The sequence below is a fragment of the Lonchura striata genome, chromosome 4, assembly GCF_050655825.1.
Source record: "Lonchura striata isolate lonStrDom1 chromosome 4, ASM5065582v1, whole genome shotgun sequence".
Classification (NCBI taxonomy): Eukaryota; Metazoa; Chordata; class Aves; order Passeriformes; family Estrildidae; genus Lonchura; species Lonchura striata.
In genome coordinates, this window is record NC_140706.1 from 51,854,536 (window position 1) to 51,878,219 (window position 23,684).

Below are 23,684 nucleotides of genomic sequence, written 5' to 3' on the forward strand. Positions count from 1 at the left end.
GACAACTGCTTTTTACTAGCAAAACACCATGTGGGGCAGCGGTGGTAAAACCATCCAGCATGAAAGACCAGCTTAAAATAAGTCAATATTGAGACAAGCATGAATTGATAGCATCCCTTAAACTGAAGTATGGAAGACATTAGCACTACTAGCACATTCATTTCTAACAAAATTAGTATCATATGCTGCCCTGTCATCAGCTCAAAGCTTATTTCTAAATACAACAACGCCAAAAGCATCACAACTTTGCAGTTAATCAGACGAAAATAAAATCCCTGTGACGTTTTTTATTTTTACAGCATAGCTTCGTAGTGGCAGAACAATATCACAGATGAGTCCGATATTAAAACCAACCCTAAAAATGAAAGCTGTGAACTAAAGCAAAACATCCACAGTTATAATTCAATGCTGAGGAAGCAAAACCCACGCATCTCCCTCTCCAAAAATGTATCCGACAAATTACCTTTAAAAGGCAACAGAGATATTTAAGCGCTGCTCAGCGTCAAAGATAAGGGCTTCAGTTCCACCTCAGATAAGTAATGTTACAATGACATCTTAGGTAGTGGATGCCGTCTATTTTTGTGTAGTTGAAGCCCGGCAGGAGCACACCAGGGCAGGCTGGTGTAAGACTACACCGGGGCACAGCCAGATTCCATACTCATATAGGGACATTTAAGGTGGACCTTCAGGCAAGCAGCAGCAGGCGGCTGCAAACCCCACGGAACTCTGAAAAGCCCAGTTTTGGCTGTTCGCACGCTGCAGGGCGCCACGTTAGTTTCTCAGAGGCGGAGGATTTTTCCAAATGCAGCCCACCCCCGAGGAACATGAGGGAACATGAGAGCAGGGTTGTCGCACAACCCCCATCGATGCATCGATGTCACCCCCCAAAAAAGTCATCCACAACGCACGTTTTTGGGTTCACCTCCCAAAGCAGCAGAGATCCACTGCTCACACTTTTTTCCTAAATCACACAGTGAGCTTTATTCACACCGACGGCCACTCAGGTAACCAGAGCAGGGCTACTGGCATCAGGCAGCACAAGATATAAATATGTATGTATTAGGAAGCAGAATTTGGAGCTTGTACCAGAGGTGCCTGCGTAACTGGGCCATTCCCAACCCACCACTGCCTGCTAGCATCCAGCAAACGGGCAGCTCTGACCCCAGGCGCTGACTCAACCCACCCTTAAAAACCTCGACAAGCATCAATGAACAACAGGGGATGCACACAATAATGAGCTCTCCTGTCGCTAAAGAGGAAGAAAAGTCCCCGCCAAGCTTGAGCTAGGATTCTTAAGAGGCTTCCTCACCACTACAACGAGAACTAAGCTGTTAAATTGTCCTACGCACAGAGTTCTTTTAAAAAGAGGATCTGAATTGGTCACAGATTTCTTCCTGCATAAAAATACACATTCTGTTCACTCCCGCTAAAAGAAATCCACTGCAGTGACAGGTCACTCTAAAATATAAAACTGCAGAAAAGCAAGCCACATCTACTGACCAGCATACAGTGCAGTTGTTTCACACAGGTGAGCAGGCTTTACCTGGCAATTGAAAGCTAAAGCACCTGTGTAGATTTTTTTTTTTATTTATTGAAGTTGAGCATCAACTAGTTACTGCTACAGACCCAGGAAAAATAATGGATTCTGTTAGGAATTGATACCATTCTTTTTCATTTGTAGCAACTGGAAATAGGAGGGAAGAAACTGCACTCTGAATTACCGTGCATCACACTCGGCATCACTCATCTTTCTCATCCCTTTAATTCTGGTATATCTGCATCTCTAGCCTGACAGATACACCAGGAAGTAACGGCAAACAAAGAAGACTCGCTCCAAATTTTATTTAACAAATGTCATAATATGGCAAGGCAATAGCTAAAGCAAAACACCGCGAACCATGAAATTCACGTGCGGAGCAAACAAACAAACGTTGTGCAAACAAACCAGCTAAGGGTGAAAATGTGCAACTTTCCTTTAGACGATCAAACGCTTAGTGGACCTGCGTCTGGAAGGGGGAATTTCAAATTCCCGGCCGGAACGGCGGCCCGCACCGCCGCCGCCAGGGCGCTGAGCCGCCGGCCCGCAGCGCCCAGAGGAGCCCTCCCGCCCCCGTACGCCCCGCACTCCGCTCTGCCCACCTCCCCGGGGCGAGGAGCCCCACGGCCAGCGCAGCCTGGGGACCACAACTCCCCGCAGGAGCGCTCGGTCTCGGCTCCACCCGCTCCAGGGGCGCCCGGCGTGCAGCCCCGCGGGTGCCACAAAGCCCGGGGAGCGGGACGCACCGGAGCCTGTGTCCAAGCAGCCCTACGGGCACGGCTGGGGGCGAGGAGCCCCGCAGGTGTCCCGCAGCCCGGGCGGGAGCTGCCTGCCCTCCTGCCCCGGGCCGCGCCCCCGCCGCACCTCGGCACCCCGGCCGGGCGCTCGGCCACCGCGGCAAGTTGCGCGTCCTGCTTACAGAAGATAAATGAAACGAAAACAAGCACCGCGGAGCTTTACAAACCGCGCCCAGCCTACTGACTCTTAGCCTGATTCCCCCCCTGGTTATTTTTCTGTTCGCTTTGGCCGCCGCGGCACTCACCCGGCGGCGCGGCTCAGCGCGGAGAGGCGAGGACAGCGCAGCGCGTCTGCGAGGCGGCGGCTCCAGCCCCCGCTCTTGTTTTCACTTCCGTCTCCCGCCGCTCCTCCCCTGGCCCGGCCCGGCCCAGCCCTGCCCGGCCGCGGCGGGACGGGGCTGCGGAGCGGGGCAGAGGCCGGGAAGGCCGCGCGGTGCGCAGGTTTGCTGTGCTGTTTGATTTGTTTTGGTTTGTTTTTAGCAGGGGAGCGCTCACGTTGGCCCCGCTTTGCTTTACGCACACGCAGCTGCGGGCGCACCTGAGAAGCGCGAGGGAAGCGGGAAGGGGCCGCTCCCCTGTGCCCGCCCTGAGGGAAGAGCTGCGGTGCCGGGCAGGGATGGGGGCAGGCTGCGGGGGCAGCCTGAAGCGGAGCAGGACAGCCTACGAAAAGAGGGAGTTTGGCTGATTTAATGTGGAGTAGCGTGAGAAATGATAGGGATGTACCCCCTCCCCCGAGGACATCAAAGTGCGGGAACGGCGGCGAGGCAGAAGAGCTGTTGAGGCTGACAGAAGGCTGGCACAAGAACAAACAGGTGTGGAGTAGCCATGCATAAGTTCAGCTCCGAAATTGGAAGGGATCCGCCAGAAATTAAGGTCTCTGGCACAGCCTCACTGGAGGAGTGCATCCATTAAACGAACCAGGTTCTAAGGTGATGCTTGATCAGATTGTTACAGGACTGATTCTTTCCCAGTGTCCAGCTGGGAATCCATGGAGCGGGGCAGGCTGGCTGGGACAGCACTGCCAGCGCCAGCCAGCGCCAGCCACTGCCACTGCCTTGGGAGAGGCAGGTATAGGGCAAAGATGAAACAGTGGCACTTGGGAGTCACATCCAGCTGCACCTCACAGCTTGGGGAGGCTTGAGGTTCCTGCCAAACTTCATGTGCGACAAGAAGTCATTACAAGTAAAAATGTCTGTGAAAGAAATGTGCATCTAGTTAACAGTATCATTGTCAGTACGATTCAAACGATTTCAGCACCCTCCTCAAACTGTGGAGAAAGAATGCAGAAGAAAGCTTTAAATTCTTATTACCATCCAACACAACACACAGTCCTCATAATAGACAGCCCTGCCTCACCCCTCTGGCCTAGGGCACTGTCCCTTAGTTTTATTGTTATTTGCACAGCCTTGAGTGTGATTTTGGCCCTACTCTGCCCATTGCTCCCACAGGCTACCCCAACCAAGAGCCCTCAGACTGGAGCTGATGCTGGGTTAGAAGACCTGTGCTCTAGGTGCTTGGGTGTGCATGAAACCAGGGCCTGTCTAATCCTCTGAGCCCTGGCTCAGCAAACCTTAACAAGGGTATTTTAACAGTGTCCCACTGAGCTGTGTGTCTTTAAGTAGGACAAACACACCTCAAACAGCATCTCAAAAGAAAAGCATCTAAACCTCCCACTACTGCAGCCAAACCACTGTTTTAGAAATTTTCCTTCCTTAGTCTGCTCTTTTTCTATTAAGTCTCTCCAGTTGGGCAAAACTAAAAATCCCTGTTACGCAAATAGACTCTCACATGATTTTAATTCATGGAGGTAAAAATTACCCAACACAGGGATTTTTCATTGTGTCACAAGGGCTGTAGGTCACTCTCAAGCTGTTCTATTAATTAGAATAGAAAAAGCTGCAGGACCCCACGTCCCGGTGTGACTCATGTGATACCTCCAGTGTCAGCATGTCCCTGTGCTGACTGCCTGGGTAGCAATCTGCTCTCAGCTCACCAGGGCACACAGCCTGTGTCCTGCTTGATTTTGCACTTTGCCATGTTAGTGAAAAACATCCTTTTCCACTTCAGTTCTCTCAAAGCCTTCAGCTTTTCCTGTTGGAGAAGTAGCTTGCATGTGCAGCACTTCAAGACACTATTACATTAATTCATCATGACCGAAGAAGAACGTGCAGAGAGACTTTTGCTGGTTGGTGTTGCAGCAGGTTTCAGCCCCGGCAAGCCTGCATGCAATCTGCTCCATTGCAGCAAGGTCAGTGCCACTCCCAGCTCAAAGCTGGCAGACTCATCTTTAAGTCCGTCATCACTTCGCTGTGGCGAAGATTCACTTCAGTTTGTAACAAATGAATCTGTTTTCCTTTGCCTCCAGACACAGGGCACAGAAATAGAGGCAACACATTAGCTCAAGATCATTCCATTCTTGGTCACTTTTCAAATATTGTCCTCTTTGAGAGAAAGCTTTTCATTAAGATGAATAACGAAATTAGAGATAGTAAATTGAGCAAGAAACCTTGGCAGCAGCTAGAACTGTGGCCTGCCTGTTCTTCCTACCACTACCAGATTTTAGACAGAGCTTGCATTTTCCCCTCAGAACAAGGAAGGAAAGCGTCTGGAAATTAATTAAATACAGTAGTCAGCTAGCCAGGCAGATACAGCCTATCTCAGAATTACTCAGGCACTTAAGTCTCGTTTAAATGCTAATGAAATGCCTTAGGTGCCATGTAATGGGCCCTACAAAACTGACAGAGAATATCACCTGCGGTGGTGAAGTACAAAAAGCTATTTGTAAATTAAAAAGTAGCCCATAAATTATGAACTGATTAACAATGCACAGTCGAATTGTTTTTAATTAAACACCACTTAATGTAATATTACCTTTCTCTGTGCTAAAGCATTGAACTACAAGCTGTGCTTTTACTGCACTGCTTTCACTTTTGCTTTTCTTCCAAAGGTAAAGCTAGTGTAAATATTTACATTCAGTTTATAACTCGTGTTCACCAACATAAAGTAATCCTCTCTCTAAAGAGGTAAATGTGAATATCCCCTACAGCATAACAGCTTATTTGCAGTTCCAAGATAGCTCTGTGGCCAAAAAATACAAGGAATTAGATAATTTCTATGTGTTTCTGAAAAGCAGGGGCTGCAGTCAGCTTTTGACAGGGCAAGCTCTTACATTTTGGTCACAGTGAAGCCCAAATTACCTAGAACTGGTATTGCGGAAGAACTTTTATTTTTCTGTTTGTTTGGTATTTTGTGGTTTTGTTGTTTGTTTTGTTCTGTTTTTCTTTTTCCTGTCCCTGTTTTGGAAAGATAGCCTGTGCTGAATTGCATCCTTCCTCGTGCATCCTGTCTACCGCAGTAAGTCCAGTCAGCCCAAAGACTTCTTTGCACGGGAGGAGCCATGTGGTTGAGCAGGGTCGCTGGCAGGAGGTTCAGAATCCAGCCAGATGGGCAGCTACACCCACCAATTCACCTTGGAACGGTTTTGTCAGCCAAAAAAAAAAAAAAAAACAAACCGTCACGGTCAAGTTTTCTCTGACTTGTCACCTTTTTTTTCTCACCTCTTAGAGCCTGTTATCCCTCCAGGCGTGCTGACCATCTTCACCACTTGTCATCAGCCCGTTTTCTCACTGAACATGTTTTCTTGTGTTACTTCTGCTGTAGCTGTGTCCTCTCTGACAGCAGTTTGCTCGCCATCTCGTCGATCCAGACAGCTTTTAAACTCACGTTTTTCATCAGATTGAAAAGTTAACAGTGTTGGTCTTCCCACTCTAGCCTTTGAAGCTCTTAATGTTATAAATGGATTTATTTGTATTTTTTATACCCTGATTTATTTTTTATTTTAGCTAATCAAGCCTCCTTTAGTTTTTATTTATTGGTGCTTTTATTTGTAAAGAGAAATTAATATTTACTAATAAGATACTTCTTATTTACAGTGTCTCTAGAATTTTGGAAAATTGCATAAACAGGAAATGTATTTTATTACTGGACTCCTTTGTAGTGACTGAGCAGACTCATTGGAGCCTGATCAGTCCTAGTTCTAAGCTAGGAATATCTGTTTTGTTCCCTCCTCCTCAAGTAAAAGAAGGACCACCTGTGTGGATGTCACAGCCCATGCCACAGGTTAAACATTTCTACTTTGTGTGTCCAAACCAATGAAACAGCAACTAAACCTCTTCATTCCAGGAAACACAATTAACCTTTGCAGAAGCTTAAGGTTATCTTCTTATCACATTAAACACGGCCCATTTTAGGGACTGAAATCAATCAGAAGCTTCTCAGAACATCACAGCCTAAACAGTTTCATGCTTAGCCCTGCTGTGAGGCATTAGCCTCATTTTACAGATGGTCACCAGAGGCAATAAACATTTATACATACAAGGAATCAACTGTCAAAGAATTGAAACCAGTTCTTCCAAATTCTTTTTCAGCTACTAACAACTAACCACTGGATTACTCTACCACAGGCTGACCATGCCCCTTCTACTCTTCAAATGGAGCAATACATGGGAAGAAAAACCGAGAGGGGAAAAAAATCAAACTTCGTATTTACCATTTTTGACAGAGTTATGGGAGTAATGCCTTCAATTATCCCTGTTCTTACCTATTGAAGCAAGCTGCCTGCCCTGATTTCCTTTTCTTTCATGGCAAGGAATGGTTAATGCAGAAACCTGTGGCCTGGTGTGGTTTAATTACAGTCCCTCAGGTGTGCAGGAAGGGTTTGCTGAGTGATGTCTTTGAGCTATGTTTGAGATCCACCACAAATCCCAATTAAGTAGGGTTTGGCAGGTAAACAGCCAAACTTTCAGAGAGATCCTTGCAGGTATTTATATTAATTAATGCTATGGGAGAAGAGGTGCAAGATTGCTTTGGCGAGGGAGAGAGTGGCTGCCAGCTGCAGCACCAAGAGCCTGGCAGGTCAGGAGCAGCTGGGCACAGGGGTTTGGACAGGGGGCACAGCAGGGGAGCAGGCAGCTCCCCTGCTTTATTTCTACCAGCACCACTCACTCACTAAAGCACAGGCTTTTTATAGGGTCTGTTCTGCTGCTCAGCCTGGACACCCAGCAGATGGCATTTGGGGCTCCACCACCACAACCCCACATCATCCTGAAGTCAAAGCCCTTCAGCCAGCTCACACAACTGAACTGGTACAAAACTAAACATAATCCAAAGCAGGACATCCCACTGTATCAACAGGTCTAACAATACAATAGTGTTTGGAAATAAACGAAGGAGGGGAAAAATCAACCTATCTTTTCTGTTGTATTGACTTAGTTGCCCTGGATTTTATAACTGCTTAGTTAAAGCCATACAAAAACCTGTGCATACAGAGAAACCTCTCTAGGCCTTTTTAACCACCTCTAGAGTGGTTTGGGGTGTTTTCCCCCAGAGAAATACAAAACAGGCATGAGAGCAGTATGATCAGAGAACATGTTCAGGAGATCTTATTTTAACTGCTGCCCACATAAAATATTATATCAACTAATTGCTATTCCCACAGTAAATAAAATACTGGTAAACTTTACTGACAGTGGACAACAGCAGGAAAAAAACAGTCACCAGAGAAGCTTGTATTTATACATTTTAAGAATTTAAATCAAACTTGTACATACCAGTGTCACATTTTAAGAATTTGAACCAAACTTGTACACACACAAGTGTGTACAGTGTCATATTTATGTGTGAATTGTTTTGCCATGATTTATTAATGAAACACCAGTTCCCTGTTGGCTTTGCAAGGTTGGCTGCCACATAGATCTGGGTGTAACCTCCAGAAGACTGAAACCTGCATTGTGCTGATAAATTTGGTCAAAATTCTGTGCATAAATCATGAGGAGCAAGAGGGACAGAAGGGACCACAGGTACACAGAAGCACCTCTCGCTGTCAGAAATAGTTGTGCCCTCCATAGATAGATCCAGGAGTCATCAAGCCTGAGCCTTTTCTTCCTGAAATGCTGCAGCATTTCTTCCCAACTGAATTTACATCTCAGAAGTGCTTGTGCTTTTCTGGTCCCAGCTGTTCCCATCGGAAGGCTGTTCTTGCCTCTGTTTGTTTTAATGGCCAGCAACCTGCATCTTATTTCCAGACTAAGTTTAGTCACATATGGGTTTAAATAGTTCTCCCTCACTGCTGTTTGACTCCTGGGTATTTTTAGAGAGAAACCATATCCCCTGTCAACCTTCATTTTCCTGGGCTGAACAAGCCGAGGTTGCCTCGGCCTCCGTTTGTAAGGAAAGATCGTGGCACTCCTGGCCATCTCAGTAGCCTTTCCTCACACCTGTTCGGATTTGTATTTTCCAGGGGCATGAGACATCAAAATCATGTGTAGTGTCCTAAGGACACCTTACTGATGTCATCTCCTGCCATGGATTTAGTGTTTCCACTCCAAACATCTTGACTGACATGTCCCAGAATGGCATTTCCCTCTACAAAGAAAACTGTAACAGTGCTCCAAAGGTAATGGAGAATTGCCCACTTGATTATTTTTTTTTCCTATTTTTCTCCCATTTTCAGTGTACTGGTAAATTATATCCATATATGTCCTTTTCTTTTCTATGCTTCTGAATTCAACTCCATTACATTGTTGCTCTTCTCATAACATTTTTCAGATCTTCCTCCCTCCTGATAGGGCCTCCCAACTTCTGTCATCCGCAAATGTCATTAGCAAACTTGAAGTCTTCACGCTGAGTTTACTGTGAGAACATTAGGCGGGAAAAGCTTTCAAGACCTTTTAATTTTATAACCATATATTTATATAATTATATACAAATATGTAAACAAACTCCATTAACTACCTTTTTGCATCATACTTCTTGTTGCAGTCTTCCCTGCTGCAGTCTTCCTGCTCACCTGGCATAAAAATGATGGCTTTGGCAGTGTAAGCATTGAAGCAGAACATCAGATGCTGTCCAGAAACCCAGATGAATGAAATCTGACACATTGACTTTGTTTATAACCTCAGTGATAGGACAGCTGTGAGGTTAGTCTGACACAGTCTGCCTTCGGCAAGAGCAAGAAGCCGTGCTGGGAGGAAAGCACAGAAGTGCTGCAAGCTCTGTCTGGAGAAATGTTCAGACCAGAGCAACAGGACTGTTAAGAGGTCTGAGCAGAGATGGAAACAGAGAGCCAGTATTAAATTATATTTCACTATGTCTTAGACAGAGGATGTTATTGTGCTGATGTTTGCAAGGCCGCAGAAGTAGAGCACCCAACAGTGTCATAGAATCACAGACTAGTTTTGGTTGGAAGGGATCTTAAAAGGCCATCTAGTCTGACCCTCCTGCAATGAACAGGGACATCTTCAACTAAATCAGGTTGCTAAGAGTGCTATTTGGTTCAAAATAGGATAGGGAACAAAAGAAAGATGGAGAAACCAGCATTTTAGAGTTTAAGGATTTAAAGCAAGGGTATAATACTCTCTTAGACAATTTAAGGAAAGCAGAAAAGAAAGAAAAAGCTGTTGTTGAAGTATTTCTCATCCATGCTTCCTATGAGCAAAGTGGTCACCTAAAACGGATAAATCAAAACTATGGATATCTCAGTTGGTGTCTGAGCTTATTTACTATACCCACATATGGAAAAACGTACTAGCCTCTTCCTGTAGAGGTCAGGCTATATATAAACAACTGCAAATGAAGCAGGGCCTGATGCAATTGCCTCTATAAGCTGCCTGTCCACAGCATCTGTGCAGCTGCAGGTGGGACGTGGAGTCACATCAATCAATCTAGGGTTAAACAGGAGCTGACAGTACTTTGGAGGAACATGAAGTGCCTGCAACCTATTAGTTGGGCACATGTCTGCACTTTGCATGTCCCTCTCTTTGCATGAGAATCACCCTCCAAAACACAGCGAAACCATCCTCTCATTCTCAAAACTTTCATTCTAAAGAATACATGGGAGTAGCAGAATGGTGACATCAATCATTTTAGGCACGGTGTACCTGTTGAAATGCATGACACAGGTTGCACAGCAGTACCTGCAGTGTCTGTGCTAAGTGACAGGAAAATATATTGGAGACTAGTTAAAGAAGCAGCTTGAAGGCGAAAACAGTGAAAATGAGAGGGAGAAGAGTGAAAAGTTCTAGCCACCACCTATTGCGTCTAAACTCATATTGTTTCTAAAAATACAAAAGCAAAAAGCTGGTATGAAATGTTGATGCCAGAAAGCTTTCAGCAAGTAAAAGTCCGTGCTGGTGCCCAGTGTAAAACTGAGCTTCCTGAGCTCCAGGATTCAATCTGACAGCCATGTCCTAATGCTCAGCTTGACCAAAACTTCAAAGCCTATTAAAATCAAGTAGAAACTTTCTGTGGCTCTGGCTCCTAAGTTTAAAATTGGCACTGGACTTTGTCTCGCATTTCGCCTCCTCCCCAGCCCTGTAGCTTGATACCCCTCATTAGCCTGCTCGGGATGGTTTGTGTCCCTCTCTCTGGAGAACATTTGTCACCCGGGACTGCTCCAGCCCCTGCTTATTTTGCCAAGAAGGAATTTTGGCAGCAATTAGCTGAAGTGAATTTCGAGACCTTCAGCCTGTTTGTTTGACCTCTGGAAGTAGGTGGCTAATTCAAGGACAATGGAAGTTGTCATGTTACCTGTTCCCAGCATGAAATAAATCAGGGGAGAGCAGGAGTGACATCAGCCTTTATGTTTTGATAAGAAGGTGTCCAAAGATCCCTGGAATGAGTGGAACTCCAGCAGCCACTCAGGCACAGGACTGCCTGGCCTGCTATTTATACACCCAGGGGCAGGGCTGGGGAACAACGTGGTTCTTCTGCTCCTGTTTTATTTTTATTTGCCTGAAACTTCATCATCCAGAAGTATGCATGGGCAGTTTTATTCTTTTTTTCCTTTATAGTAGAAAAAAAAGTTTTACCAGTGTAGCCTTATGTTATATATCTTATAAATGTATTTATAAAATATTCTATATAATATGTATATTCTATACATTATCATTAGATATGTAAATATTGTTTAAACTTTCAAAACCAGAATCTCTCTAAAGACAACCTTTAAGAAAATGAAAACTGAATCCAGTATCCCATGTGTAATGATGATGTACCTGGAGCACAGACCAGCAAACGGAAGATGGCTTCATTCAGGAAGTGGTTGTCTTAATGACACAGAAGGCCAGGGATATCAAAGTAGGACAGCTGAGAGAGACGTGAGGCACACATCAGTTCATATTTTATATGGCAAAAGTCAAAAAGTAATGGCATCTTGTGGAGTTTAATTCACATGCAGAACTATGTTTGAAATTCAGTTATACACATATTTGTGCTAAGCCCCTTTGGAGGCAAATCCGTCATCCCAATGCTTGGAATTTTTTAAACTGGTTGGAAACATAACTTAGTCATTGCAGTGGGGGTTTTTTGCCTTTGAGGAAGGGAGCAGTAGCACTTAATTTAATTTAGAAGTGCCCTTTTCCTGTTGACAGAGATAAGCCCCAAGAGAGCCTCTTCCAATTCTCCTGTGCTAAATATGACAGAAAAAAGAGTCTTTGGGAAAAGAAGTCTAGCACAAGACCCTGGGGAACACTAATTGCAAGCTTATTTTAAGCATCTTGCATGTTTTGAATAGTTTACAAGGCTGTTCCTGTTGCTGAGAAGTCAGAAGTCTTGGTAATAAAGACTCTTGGGAAACTGATCCATCAGTTTTACAAGTTTACAGTGCTGCTGGAAAAGGGCCAGTTAGCTGGTCCCTGGAAATGAATGAAATATTTCTCTATTACCTCATATAGCTTGCAACACCGTAGTAGCAGAGTAACTTGCAAGTGTTACTGCATTCATCTTTGCAGTGTCTGAATAATCCAGGGAAATACAAGTACAAGCAGCTATAAAAATATTTCCACCTCTCTTTTGTGGGCAAGGTTTCCACCACTCCTAGCCCAGCAGGGGAGAATATCAAACTCCCTCCATGGGGCACAGCCAACTCCTAAGCATGGACCCTGTTCCTCCACTCACCCCAAACTGCTCCCAGGCCTCTGCTAATGGGGCAGCAATTCTCACCTAACCTCAGTTTGTTCCCCACTGGACTAGTCAGGGGATTATGACAATTTTCTGTGGAGACAGAGGCACATACAAGAATTACCACATTAGCCTCTATGGGCTGGTTTCCCTCATCCCACAAACCTTTGGGACTGAGACATGAATCCAACATGTGGCAAGTGACAGTTGGGAGCCATAGGTGCTTTTCATTAATAGCTACATGACCTATAACTCAGGCCTTCTTATAGATTATTGCCATTATGCTCTTTTTAACATTAGCAGTCACTGGGTGTATATCTGTGTTTTCAAACAAAGGCATGGCTTCAGCCCAGAGGCTCTTTTCAAAACAATTTGCTGCTCCTTCCCCCTCCACCTCCTCTTTTCCTTCCCTCTCCACCCATAAAATTCACATCCAAATTCAGTTATCTCTGTTTATCTGACAGGATGTGCCAAAGGAAAAAAAAATTATGATAGATTTAAGAAAATAATACATTGTGCATGCAGTACATACACACCATAAAACATTTTACAATGCCTTAATCCAAAATATGTGCTAGGAGTAGGCTAATCAGACTTATTTCAAAAAGCTGGTTAAAAGGAAAAAATACAAGAAGGGCTGATTGCAAACAGAGAGAACAGAGCACATTTTCCATGTCTCCCCAAAACCTTGGCAAAAAATCTCTTCTAACCATCTCTTTTTATAAGAGAGAAAACAGCATGAGAAATTACTTTTTTCCTTGTTGCACAAATCAGGACTTGACTTGAGAAACAATACACCCCGTCCTGCAGCATTAACCTTACAGCCTCGGGCACTCGGCTTGAAATGCCTCACAAAGCAAACAAACCCTTCTGGAGAGAACCACCTCCTTATCTATTCGTAGAGAAAGGAAGAGGCAAGGGATGAGTGATGGCAGGAAACTTACATTTCATTCCAGTGACGAATTTTGACCAGCTTTTCATTCCTTGCACTGGAGATGCAAGCGCTTAAGAGGACCACAAAGACAGGGATGAGTATACACAGCTCCTTTTAAGCACTAGGGGAGCTCTTTTTGGCAAATAAACATGTTTCCACTGTTGCTCAGTCATCGGGATCACCAGACAGAGGGCGTGGGCTTATGTTTTTTCTTTTTTGGGGTCTGTCTAGCCAGAGTTTTGCATAACTTCCTCCACCCTGTTCCACTCATCTTTCTGCAAGAATTTGAGCAGTTCATCTGCATAATGTTCTGTCTGACCTTCCCGTTGATTTCTTAGGAAGTCAGGATTGTGCTGATCCCTGGGTAGGCGCACAACAAACCCAGGGGCTGGGACAGGTCCCTGTGTTGCCAGGGTCAGCTCTCATCACAAGTGCCAGCTAGTGGGGCTGAAGCAAGGTGGGCACACCAAACTGTGACTGCCAAAACTGGGAACATCTCTAGCAGCCAGGGATTGCAGTCAGTCACTTGAGATCCTGTTAGTACGGTCTGACTTAAGAGCAAATGTGTGGTGTGGGAAAATGGTAAGTTCAACAGCCATATATAGTTATTTCAAGCCCTGAAATATGCAGGACTGTAAATAAGCTTTTCATTTAATGGAGGTGGATACAGATGTGAATGAAAACCAGGACAAAATGAAGCATATTAGCAAAAAAAAAAAAGTGCTGTCAGACTCACTCCACAGCTCTCCTGGATACAAGAGTCCCTTTGCTAGACTGCAGAAATGAAATAGATTTTATCTCCCTAAAGTTCAGGGAAAAATCAGATCTAGGACTGCCTGGTAAGCTATAAAACAAACTGCAAGAAAAGGGGATGGCTAAAAGAAAAAAAAAAAAAGGCAAAAAACCTGAAGTTGGTAAAATCCTCCAAAAAACTGGTAATTTCAAAGAAATTAATGTCTGTAAAAGTGTTAAGTTATGCATGGGATTGTAGGAGGGCTTCTTGCAGAGTTACTCAGAGTAAATTTTGAAACAGAAAGTATTAGATGTTCTACTGGCTGTGCTAAGGCCAAAAATATGTTTTCTTATTTTTGATGATAAATAACCTTAGGGGGGTTTTCCTATCCCAGAGAGAGGGTGGAATAAATTAAGGGTGGATTTTGGCAGCCTTGCAAGACTGAAATCTTGGAGCAAACTCCAGAGCAGCTGGGACAAGGCAACCTCACTTGTGCTTCTGGATGGTGTTTAGTCTTTTCAGTAAGGACTGAGTGATATGAGCAGCAAGTAGCAAACAAGGCTGTGCAACATAAGTAGCCTTGCTGTAGAAGAAATCAAATATAAAGGAATTGTATGAATAATTTTATATTATCACTTTGTCTTAAAAAGGTGTGATATTGAACATAATCTTTAATTCTTGAAACTTTTGAAAGAGCAGGAATAAATTACTAGTTTATGGCCTTTTGCCCTTCCCCATATCTTTGGAAAGTATCCATTTCTCTAGCTAAGGACAAGATATTGGGTGTATCATTCCAGTAGCCATCATTCTTCTTATTCAGCTTAATTCCAATGGCTACACACCTCTCTTGACCCAAACTAAATTAAAAGAAAGAGCTAGAACAAGAAGGTTTAATAAAAGTAACATTGCATCAGGTGCACAAACTTCTTGGAATAGCTAAAATTTACAGACAGAGTAATGGATTTTGGCAGAGCACTGGCATGTTTTGGTGAGATCACCAAAGGTGTAAAGTGACTGCAAAACATGTGTTCGATTATCTCTTAGAATTTTTAGGATGATTGGCATACACAATTTGTGTAAGCTAATGGTGTTGGGATTTTATATACAATTCTATTTATATACAAACCAGGGGGAGTTCTGCTCCTTGATCTAAGCTCCCACGTAGGCAGGGGGTGAGAGTCTCCATTTGCTGCCTGCGTGTTTGTTTGGACAGAAGTCCACAGCAAGTGCCAAAAGATTCCACATCAGAAGGGCAGCATTTTACTCCCACTGTAGACTGTCAGAGACCCAGTCGACAGCCAGCATGGCAATAATCAAACTGCTCTACTGAGAAATGGCACAGGCCAGCAAGGAACTGAACAAGATTTACTCACAGCCTTTATGTAATAGATGCAGAAAACTTTTCTTGTTCTAAGAATAGCCACTCCCCAATGACAAAGGGGATTTAATGGAAAGATAGCTGTAGACCCTTTGTGCTCTAAAAAACATCTGACAGTCTCTGAGTGTCTATTTATTTGCTTGTCCTCATCTTTTCACTTCCACTCAAAACTATGTTTTGGCCATGTACATGTGCATCCACAAATTCCCTGAGGCTTAGAGTGGCAGCAAGAAAAGGTATTCTCTGTAAGATGTAAAGGGGACAGGGTGGAGTTATTCTGCTGACATCCAGTTATGAAGTCTCCTCCAGAGAACCATGTTCTCTTTTCAAGGTCTTACCACCAGCCACAGAGGTGAAAAAAAGCTCATCTGGTGATAAAATGGATTGAAAAATTCCTCCCTTTTCCCATTCCTCAAAAATTTATCTTGAGCACCTTTAAATTGAGCTAACTGCTTTCTTCACTCTGCAGATGAGTAAAGGCACTCCAAAAGGAACAACTCCAGAATGTCTCAGCAGGAGCAGAGGAACAATAGCAAAGGACTGGAAACAAACACTTCCCTCTTTAAAAGCAGGGATTGCTTACTAGAAAAATTATAAGAAACAAGGACTATGCCATAGGGCTTTTGGGTTTTTTCTTTTGTTTTTAGATACTAAAGCAAACAATTTCACAAGGATGGAAACAATATATGGAGGGAAAGGGAAACAGACTGAAGATGGGGAAGCAGATGGGGATCAGAGAAATGAAGCTTCTTACCTGTGTGCCAGATGTGGGTGTGGAGAAGACATCATGGGGCTTGTAGGTGAATTTGTTGGATTTACTCCACTGTCTGCTGTTCTCCAGCTGAGGCAGCTAAGTGAGAGGCAGCCCTGTCATCCCTGTACATAGAGACTTCAGAACAATGGAAATAAATAAGTTAAGAATAAGTACTATTTCAACTGAATTTAAAGGAGAAAAATGCATCTGAGAAAAGGCTGAGCTAATGCATCCTATAGGTCCACAACAGTTTTTTGTGCATCTCTTGGTTTAAGAGAGATGTGCAAGGCTCATTGTTACTTAAGGACTATTTTGGGAGCTGGATCAGAGGCAGAGATATGGACTGAAGAACTGAAAAAATTAGCAGTTCTGACAGAAGACAAAATATGAAGAGTGAAGTGTGATTTTTTTTTCCCCATGCCTCCTCCAGAAGCACTGACCTTCTTCCTAGGTTTACTCAGTGTTTTTTTGAGGATCACATTGCCCACCTTCACTCTGGCTTTGTAAGGCACAGCCAGTGCTCAGGAGTGTATGTGGCTGAGAGTTACCACCTACAGCCATTCTGGCTGGGAAGGTGAAGCAGACTCTGGAGAAAAGTCTATTTTTTCCTCAGATTGGGAGGTATTAGAAAAAACTCTCTTCCTGTTAGGGTGATCAGGCATTGGAATAGGCTGCCTTTCTCAGGGAGAGGTAGAGTCACCATCCCTGGAGGTGTTTGAGAGGCATCTGGTGCTGGGTGATGGTTTACTGGTTATGGGGTTGCAGTGACAGTGCTGGGAGGACAGTTGGACTTGGTGATCTAAAGGTCTCTTCCAGCCTTGATTGTATGATTTAATGAAAAAACTGCTGTTTAGAAATCATTTTGGTTAGGAAGTAGCCACAGAAGTTGGATGGTAACTGCAGAGCATGACTCAGGATCATGTCAGCTAGCACTTTTTTATGTGACAGTTCTTCTCCTGATGGGCCTGACTCAAAAACTCTTCCTCCACTTAATGGTAATAGAAAACTATTTCATAATTTCCAACTCTTTAAGCCACATTTTGCTATTTATGGCAGCAGTTTCTCCCACAGATGCTGCCATCTTTGCTTACAGCTAATCCCTTAAGCACCACAATTTCCTGAATGGCTGCTTCAGGGTTTGTTGTTTTTTGGGCTTTTTTGGGTTTGGTTTTTTTTTTTTTTTTTTTCCAGAGGATAAGTGTATTCTTGCCATCTAATCCAGGATTTGCACCACTCAGCAAAGGGGATCTGGACTTGGCCATACGTCTACTTTTTTGACTCTGTGAAGAGTCTGCTTTAATTTCATAAATGCTAAATTTAATTTTATCTTAAATATAGATAGATCTTAGTTTTATAGCTGCTACCACTTGAGCCACACTTCTTTTATAGCAGGGGTCTGATGTATTGCCAAAATTGGCAAGAGAGGCAAAAGGGTTTTCTTTTAGCCCAGAATGCACACTTGTTTGTAAAATGTGATGTTGTAAAGGTTTATGAACCAAAATTATGGCTAGACTGTGTGGGTGCCAGGATTTGCAAGTCTCTAGTGCCATTACAGCTGTGACCTGCAAGAACTGAATGGAAGATTTGGAGCATCTGTGACAAGTTTATTCCCTAAACAGAAACAGATTAAACTCCCTTATTTCTAGCAGCTTCAAGAGTAGATCTCAGAAAGGAATATAAAAATTCTAGCTACCTACAACGTATTGGAAAAGCATCTTCTCTTTAGTATTAATAATTCACATATGTCTAGGAAAATAAGTGGAAGATAGATAGAATGGATTCTTTGTTTTTGGAGTTTGCCTCTTTCTGGCTGCCACCTCTCTCCTTTTAACCTTGGCACCGAAAGTTACCAGGAGGGAGAGAAAAGGAGATGGAATAATTGTCAATAATAATAATAATAATAATAATAATAATAATAATAATAAAGTAGCTATCTCCTTTTGGTCAAAACAAGACCCTTTTATTCTCCAAGGCTTGGAGGACTCAGTACAGGGCAGTGAAGTCATAGCAGAGGCAAAAGCATTTTTTTTTTTTTTTTTTTTCCTGGCTGAGGAGTTTTAACTTCTTTGAAAGTTGTTGGAGCAGCTTCAGCCTCTTGCATTTTTCTCTGTTCTCCTTGTAAATTTGTGACTGGGGGACTTGTTTGTTTAATTTTAAAATAATTTTTAGTGACTTCCCTGACCTCTTTGGGGAAAGTTTCTCTTGCACCCTGTGCACCTGGTATACTGCTGTTCACATCTCAACAGCAGAAAACAGCCTCTCTGAATAAGAAAGTGATTCTCATTTAATTTTAGGGACACTGTGGGGAGAGATTTGTGCAAAGAAGAAGAGGAAAAGCAACAGCGAAGAGGAAAAAAATCCTCAGTAAGATCTAACTGATAACTAACAGGCAAAAAAGGAAGAAGAATTCTATTTCATTTGGTATTTTAATGTTTTCATTCTTCATAAAAGCAGGCTTTAAAAAATAGCCTTAAAAACCAAGCCTAATCCTGACATGATTTTTACTGGACAACCTGAAGCCTTGCCTAGACTTGTCTGAGACAGGGATTTCAGAGACTCTTCCTGGCTTTCTGATAAAAATGTATCAGGACCCTGAGAGGATGGATCATGGGAAGCCACTCTATCGACAGTCTATCTCAAATGCGTGTGTTAGGGCCAGGAAAGGAAACTTCACTGATGACACCTAGCGTTTCCCCATATCCCAGGAGAGAAGGCTCCTCTGAGGAATACGCAGGGAGCCTCTCCCCCCACCGCTCTGCTAATGAAAACCATTGGAGCTGCAAGAAGTGGTTTGTACTGATCTTCAGTAGAAGAAATGGGTTCTGGCTGTGGCTGTATAATGATCCTAAGTACAAAAACTTCTCTTTTTACCAGTTTGAAAAAGCAGCTCTAATGAATTTGACAGTGACCACTTTTAGCAGCAGATATTCAACTGTGTTTCCTGACACAGCTATTCCTATTTAGCATCTGTACAATGGCACAGTGGGAGGAAATATTGGTGTCAGATTTTTCATCTAATATAAAGGATTCAGCATTAATGTATGCAATACGAAGTCCAAAATCACAGCTAGGAAAAATATGGAGTGGGAGCAAGTCCATCATGCAGGAATCCTGTTGTTTCCTGCCAAGTGACAAGTGGAAGGTTTTCCTGGCTATGAGGAGCATGGTGTAAAGAATCCCACATCTTTTTTTCCATTTCCCCATTTTGAGCAGGCAGAAAATCAGCCAAAGCATCTGAGAGGATCATGAAAGAATGAAAGAGTGAATGAGTTTTCCCAAATCTCTTAATCCTCAGATACCAACCAAAACAATCAGGACCAGTCACATGTATTGCAAAAGGCCTGTATCCAGACTAATTCCTGCCGAGTTACAGACAGTGGATAAAGTTTTAAAACCTTATTATTTTTTTAAGCAAAAAATAATTAAAAAGAAAAACCCAACATGTTTTTAAAGCATACAAGAAGAGCATTAACCACTGAGGCTTACTGAAAAGAGAAGAAGGCAAAGTTGCATTTGCTATGCCCTGTTGCACACAAAATCCTGTAAAATTCAGCCTCAGTCTACTGAGATACTGAAACCAAATGGAGAAAGGTGCAGCAGTCACACATGGGAATGCAAATAGTGAGAATAAATCAGCAGAGACAATTCAATAGAGGTACAAGGCTGGCAGAGTAATGCATTGGCACAGCCTCTATTCAATAAATGAATCCTCAGGGCAGCATATTTCTGGGAAAGCTTTTGGTCATTCCTTTCTCACCACTCCCCTGCACCCCAAATGAAGCAAGGACCAAGTATTTACAGCCTGGCCGTGGCAGAGGGTTGACAGTCCTGCTGATTTAAAGCACAGTTCTCATAGGAAAAGTGGCTCTGTGAACGATAACCTCATGGTATTCTATTTATTGCATCTCACTGATTTCCAGTTCAAGTGAACTGGAAAAAAGAATACAAATAAATTAGCTAGATTGGGTTCTTTCTGGTTTATCTGTCAATGGCAATTAACAACACATGAGTCAAGCTCTGTCTTTCCATAGCTGAGCAAACAAAAGCTGAAAGGTTCAGTGTAGCTTTTCTACTTTTGCCACTTAAATGAAGAAATGCCTCCCTCCAGAGCTCCCTTCCCTGCAATGTACAGCTCCCCTTTGGCATCCAGATGCCCTGAAACCCTCTTCCTAAAGGGAGAGGCTCCAGGATCTCTCCTCCCAAATAGCAGAGGAAGGAGAAGGGGATAGTATACAGCTTATTTTTTGCTTATTGTAGGGAAAAATGAACTTTAGACACAATTTTAGTGACTGTTTCCTTCTACTGTTTTTCCTTATCTCACTTCCCTGTCCAAAACTGCCGTACACTTGAAATGCCCGTTGTTCTTTCACTTTAGCCCTACTTAAAGCATCATTCTATTTGCTATATATATTTCATGGCAACAAAGTTATTAATAATTCCATTAAAGTAGGTGAAAACAAGTAAGTAGAAAAAAAAGTCCAATTTTTTTCCTATTAATCTGGTCCATGTGTTCTCCGTTTTCCATTGGGCAAACAGCCACTGAGTATTCAATGCTGTATATAAAATATTGCAAAAACGTAACTAAGCAGCTCAAATCATGTAAGGCTATCAGCATTTCAAGACTGTCTCTTAATTTGCTCTTGGTCAAACTCTGAGGGGGGGCTAAGACTTCAAGCACCAGGACCAGAGCTGGACACAAAAGGGCCACAAAATTAATTTTTTTTTTTTTTTTTCCAGAAAACACCTAACTTCACAAAACTGTTCTGAATAGATTTTTCAACTTTGGGGTTTTTTTTTACCATAAAAGTAGAGAAGCCTGGATTTCCTGTTGTACTCTTTCCTTCTGCTAACCTTCTTCACTCTGCTACCCTCAGAGATCCTTTTCCATCAGTTTGCTTTGCTATGCTGCAGCTTTTCAAAATTTGGCTATGTTTAGGAAAACACTGAAAAGCAGCAAAAGGAAAAATGAAAAAAGGAGAACTGGTAAGCCATAGATGCAGTTAACTGTTACCTTCAGGGAGGAAGCATGGAAAACAAGAAAGAATGCATTTAAAGATGTAAATACTTCCTTTAGAAATATTTCATAACAACTGGGAGACAGGCAATCCATTTAAAGCAAATCTTTAAAATGTTTAAGGAATCTCAGCTCTGCTTTCTCACAGGAAGCTGAACTCAAACTTTGACCTCCAGTTCCTCCATCTCTCAGCTTTAGGTAACAGATGGGATTGGGGGAGGGGGGGGGGGGCAGGTCTTGGAGCAATGTTTACCAGTTAAAAATGGAAAATAAAAGGGGTTCTGGCAATCCCCAAGGAAGCATTGTTTGTCTTTTGGCAATGTGCTTTCATATGTATATATATATATGTATGGGGTTGGGTTTTTTTTTTTTTAAATGACATACATTTTGAAAGAGGCCAGTACCAAACAAGCAATTTGATTTTCACTTTTCCTTGCTTGTGCTCACTTTGTATTTCTCCTGCAGGTCAGAGCATGTGAAACTAGGAATAGAGAGACAAGAACCACTTTAAAAGTGCCTGGTTTTAGAAGCCAAATTGCTCTTCAATTAGCCCATAGCTCTTCTCTTAATAAACTCCCATGTATCTCTGAACATAACCAATGGTTGCATTCTCTCCCACAAAAGACACTGAAAGCAATTAGTGGAAAAACAAGTAACTATTATTAATAGTTACATTTTCTGCCTGGGCTGCCAGGGCCAGTGGGGCTATAACAACCATCAGCTCCCAGTAAAATGACCTATAGCAAGCTGCTCAGCCAGACAGAGCACCAGGGAGAAATCAGTCCCTCCAACAGATTCTTCCCCCTTGCATCCATCACACATTTGAATTTATCTGTGGAGTATTTAAAAGCCACATTAGCAGGCAAATCCTTGGACTGCTGCAGAGATGGTGGCTGCAATCACATTATCTGCCCCCTCAAATTTACCTGGTTTTTTGATTTGTTCTTTGCAGTGTAGTCAAAGGATTTCTTGCTTGACCAATCTTATTTCATTCCCACTGAAGCATTCCATTGTTTATTTCTTTTAGGATCTTAGAGAGGGGGAAAAAATGTTATGAGACTTAGGGCTCTGCCTTTACAGAAGTCTCCTCACAGGCCAAATTTATAAGGGGAAGCAAAAGCACTGAGGTGTTACCTGGTGTTAACTTGAGACACTTGCCATGATATCAAAGCTGAGCAGAATGTCTAAAAGACTAAAAGAAACTGTGTATTATTTTCCAAGTTACCCTGCTGTGCCAGTTTTAGGGAGTTTTCATCCTGCCTCCCATCAACCTGCACTTGCTTCTTCCCAGCTGTGTTTCTGCTAACTGCTCTGTTCTGGGCAAATCTTCCAAATTTCAGCCACAACACTAAAATTTTCTCTCACACTTCTTGGTCCATACATTTCCTTCTTTAAAATGCCAACACTTCTGTCTTAGCCCACAAAACAGTGTGCTTCTACCATACAATAGCTTTTAGCTATACCAGAGCTTTCAGTTCCATTGCGTATTCATCTAGAAAATTAAATTTTGGATGGCAATAATCCCTGCTACTTTTCCCCTGGACCAGGCTTTGCCAGACACTTTCTCATTATGTCACTTGGATTCAATTACACTTTCCTTTGGACTAAATATTGCCACAGATACTTTCACTCTGCTATATAAAAATAGAGAGACCTTTCATCCACTTTTTTTTTTTTTAATTCTAGCACTCTTCATGTGAATACAACAGAAAGCTTTGCTGCCAGCATTTCTGTTTTCTCCCCAAACTCTCAACCAATTGGTTGCATTTAGACAGCTGGAATCTAGCCCTGTGCTAATAATGTGAGGGGAAGTGTTTCCATTCACTCTGGTGCCCGGGAGCTGGATATAGCCTCTGCACACCTGAAATCCAAGAACACCCCTGTGGCATGTGGCACAGGACATTCCGGGAGCTGCAGGCCACTTTTTAATGGCCTTGTTTCCTCTCAGTGCTTTGGAGCAGCAGAGGAATAGAAGTTATATTGGTAAAAAATATCACTGCTTCAAATTGCAGTAACATACGTGGTTTTTCCTGATACATTGCCACTAAAGGGCTTTACAGCTTCTCTTGCCTGTTACCTTGCTTTCACTGCCTGCTTCTTTGGCTGCTAGTGGAACTGGGCAAAAAATGTTTTTGCTGGGAAAAACACCCATGAAGAAATCGTGGAAACGCCTGTGATGAACACTGTGTAGAGAGGGACTCATTGGGACATAGATATTCAGCCATGACAAGAAAACCCCTAAATAAATGTCATGGTTTGACACTGGCACAATGCCAGTGCCCCATGAAAATGCAACCCCCCAAGTGTCAATATCCAACCCTGACCACTGACTGATTTGACTCTCTTCCAAGAAAATTCTTTTCCATGTCAAACCACGACAATTGATCATGGAGAATTGAAGAAATACCTGAAAAACCCTTGATGTGGAAAAGAAGAAACTAAACTCACCCTGGTGGCCTTTGCAGACAGCCACCTGATAGATGGGTGGGAGCATTTGGGCCACAGCAGTGTGAAAGCACCCAGGATGCATCCCAGCTACAGGGGCTGAAGGTAGTGACTGGAAGGGGTTTTTTAGGTGCA

At 43.0% G+C, this 23,684-nt stretch overlaps 1 protein-coding gene across 4 annotated transcripts in view; it reads right to left on the minus strand.

Annotated features, from left to right (window-relative positions):
* Window positions 1-13,380, minus strand: part of PDLIM5 (PDZ and LIM domain 5) — a 137,278-nt gene extending 123,898 nt beyond the window's left edge. For 2 of the 4 annotated variants that reach the window (XM_077782963.2, XM_085579070.1), the window contains exon 1: window positions 2,580-2,629. The gene's annotated coding sequence lies outside the window, so the exon portion shown is untranslated. Of the gene's footprint in view, window positions 1-463; window positions 2,630-13,235 lie in introns of those variants that run through there. The other 2 variants (XM_085579069.1, XM_077782964.2) reach the window with 2 other exon arrangements.
* Window positions 13,381-23,684: the final 10,304 nt, after the last annotated feature.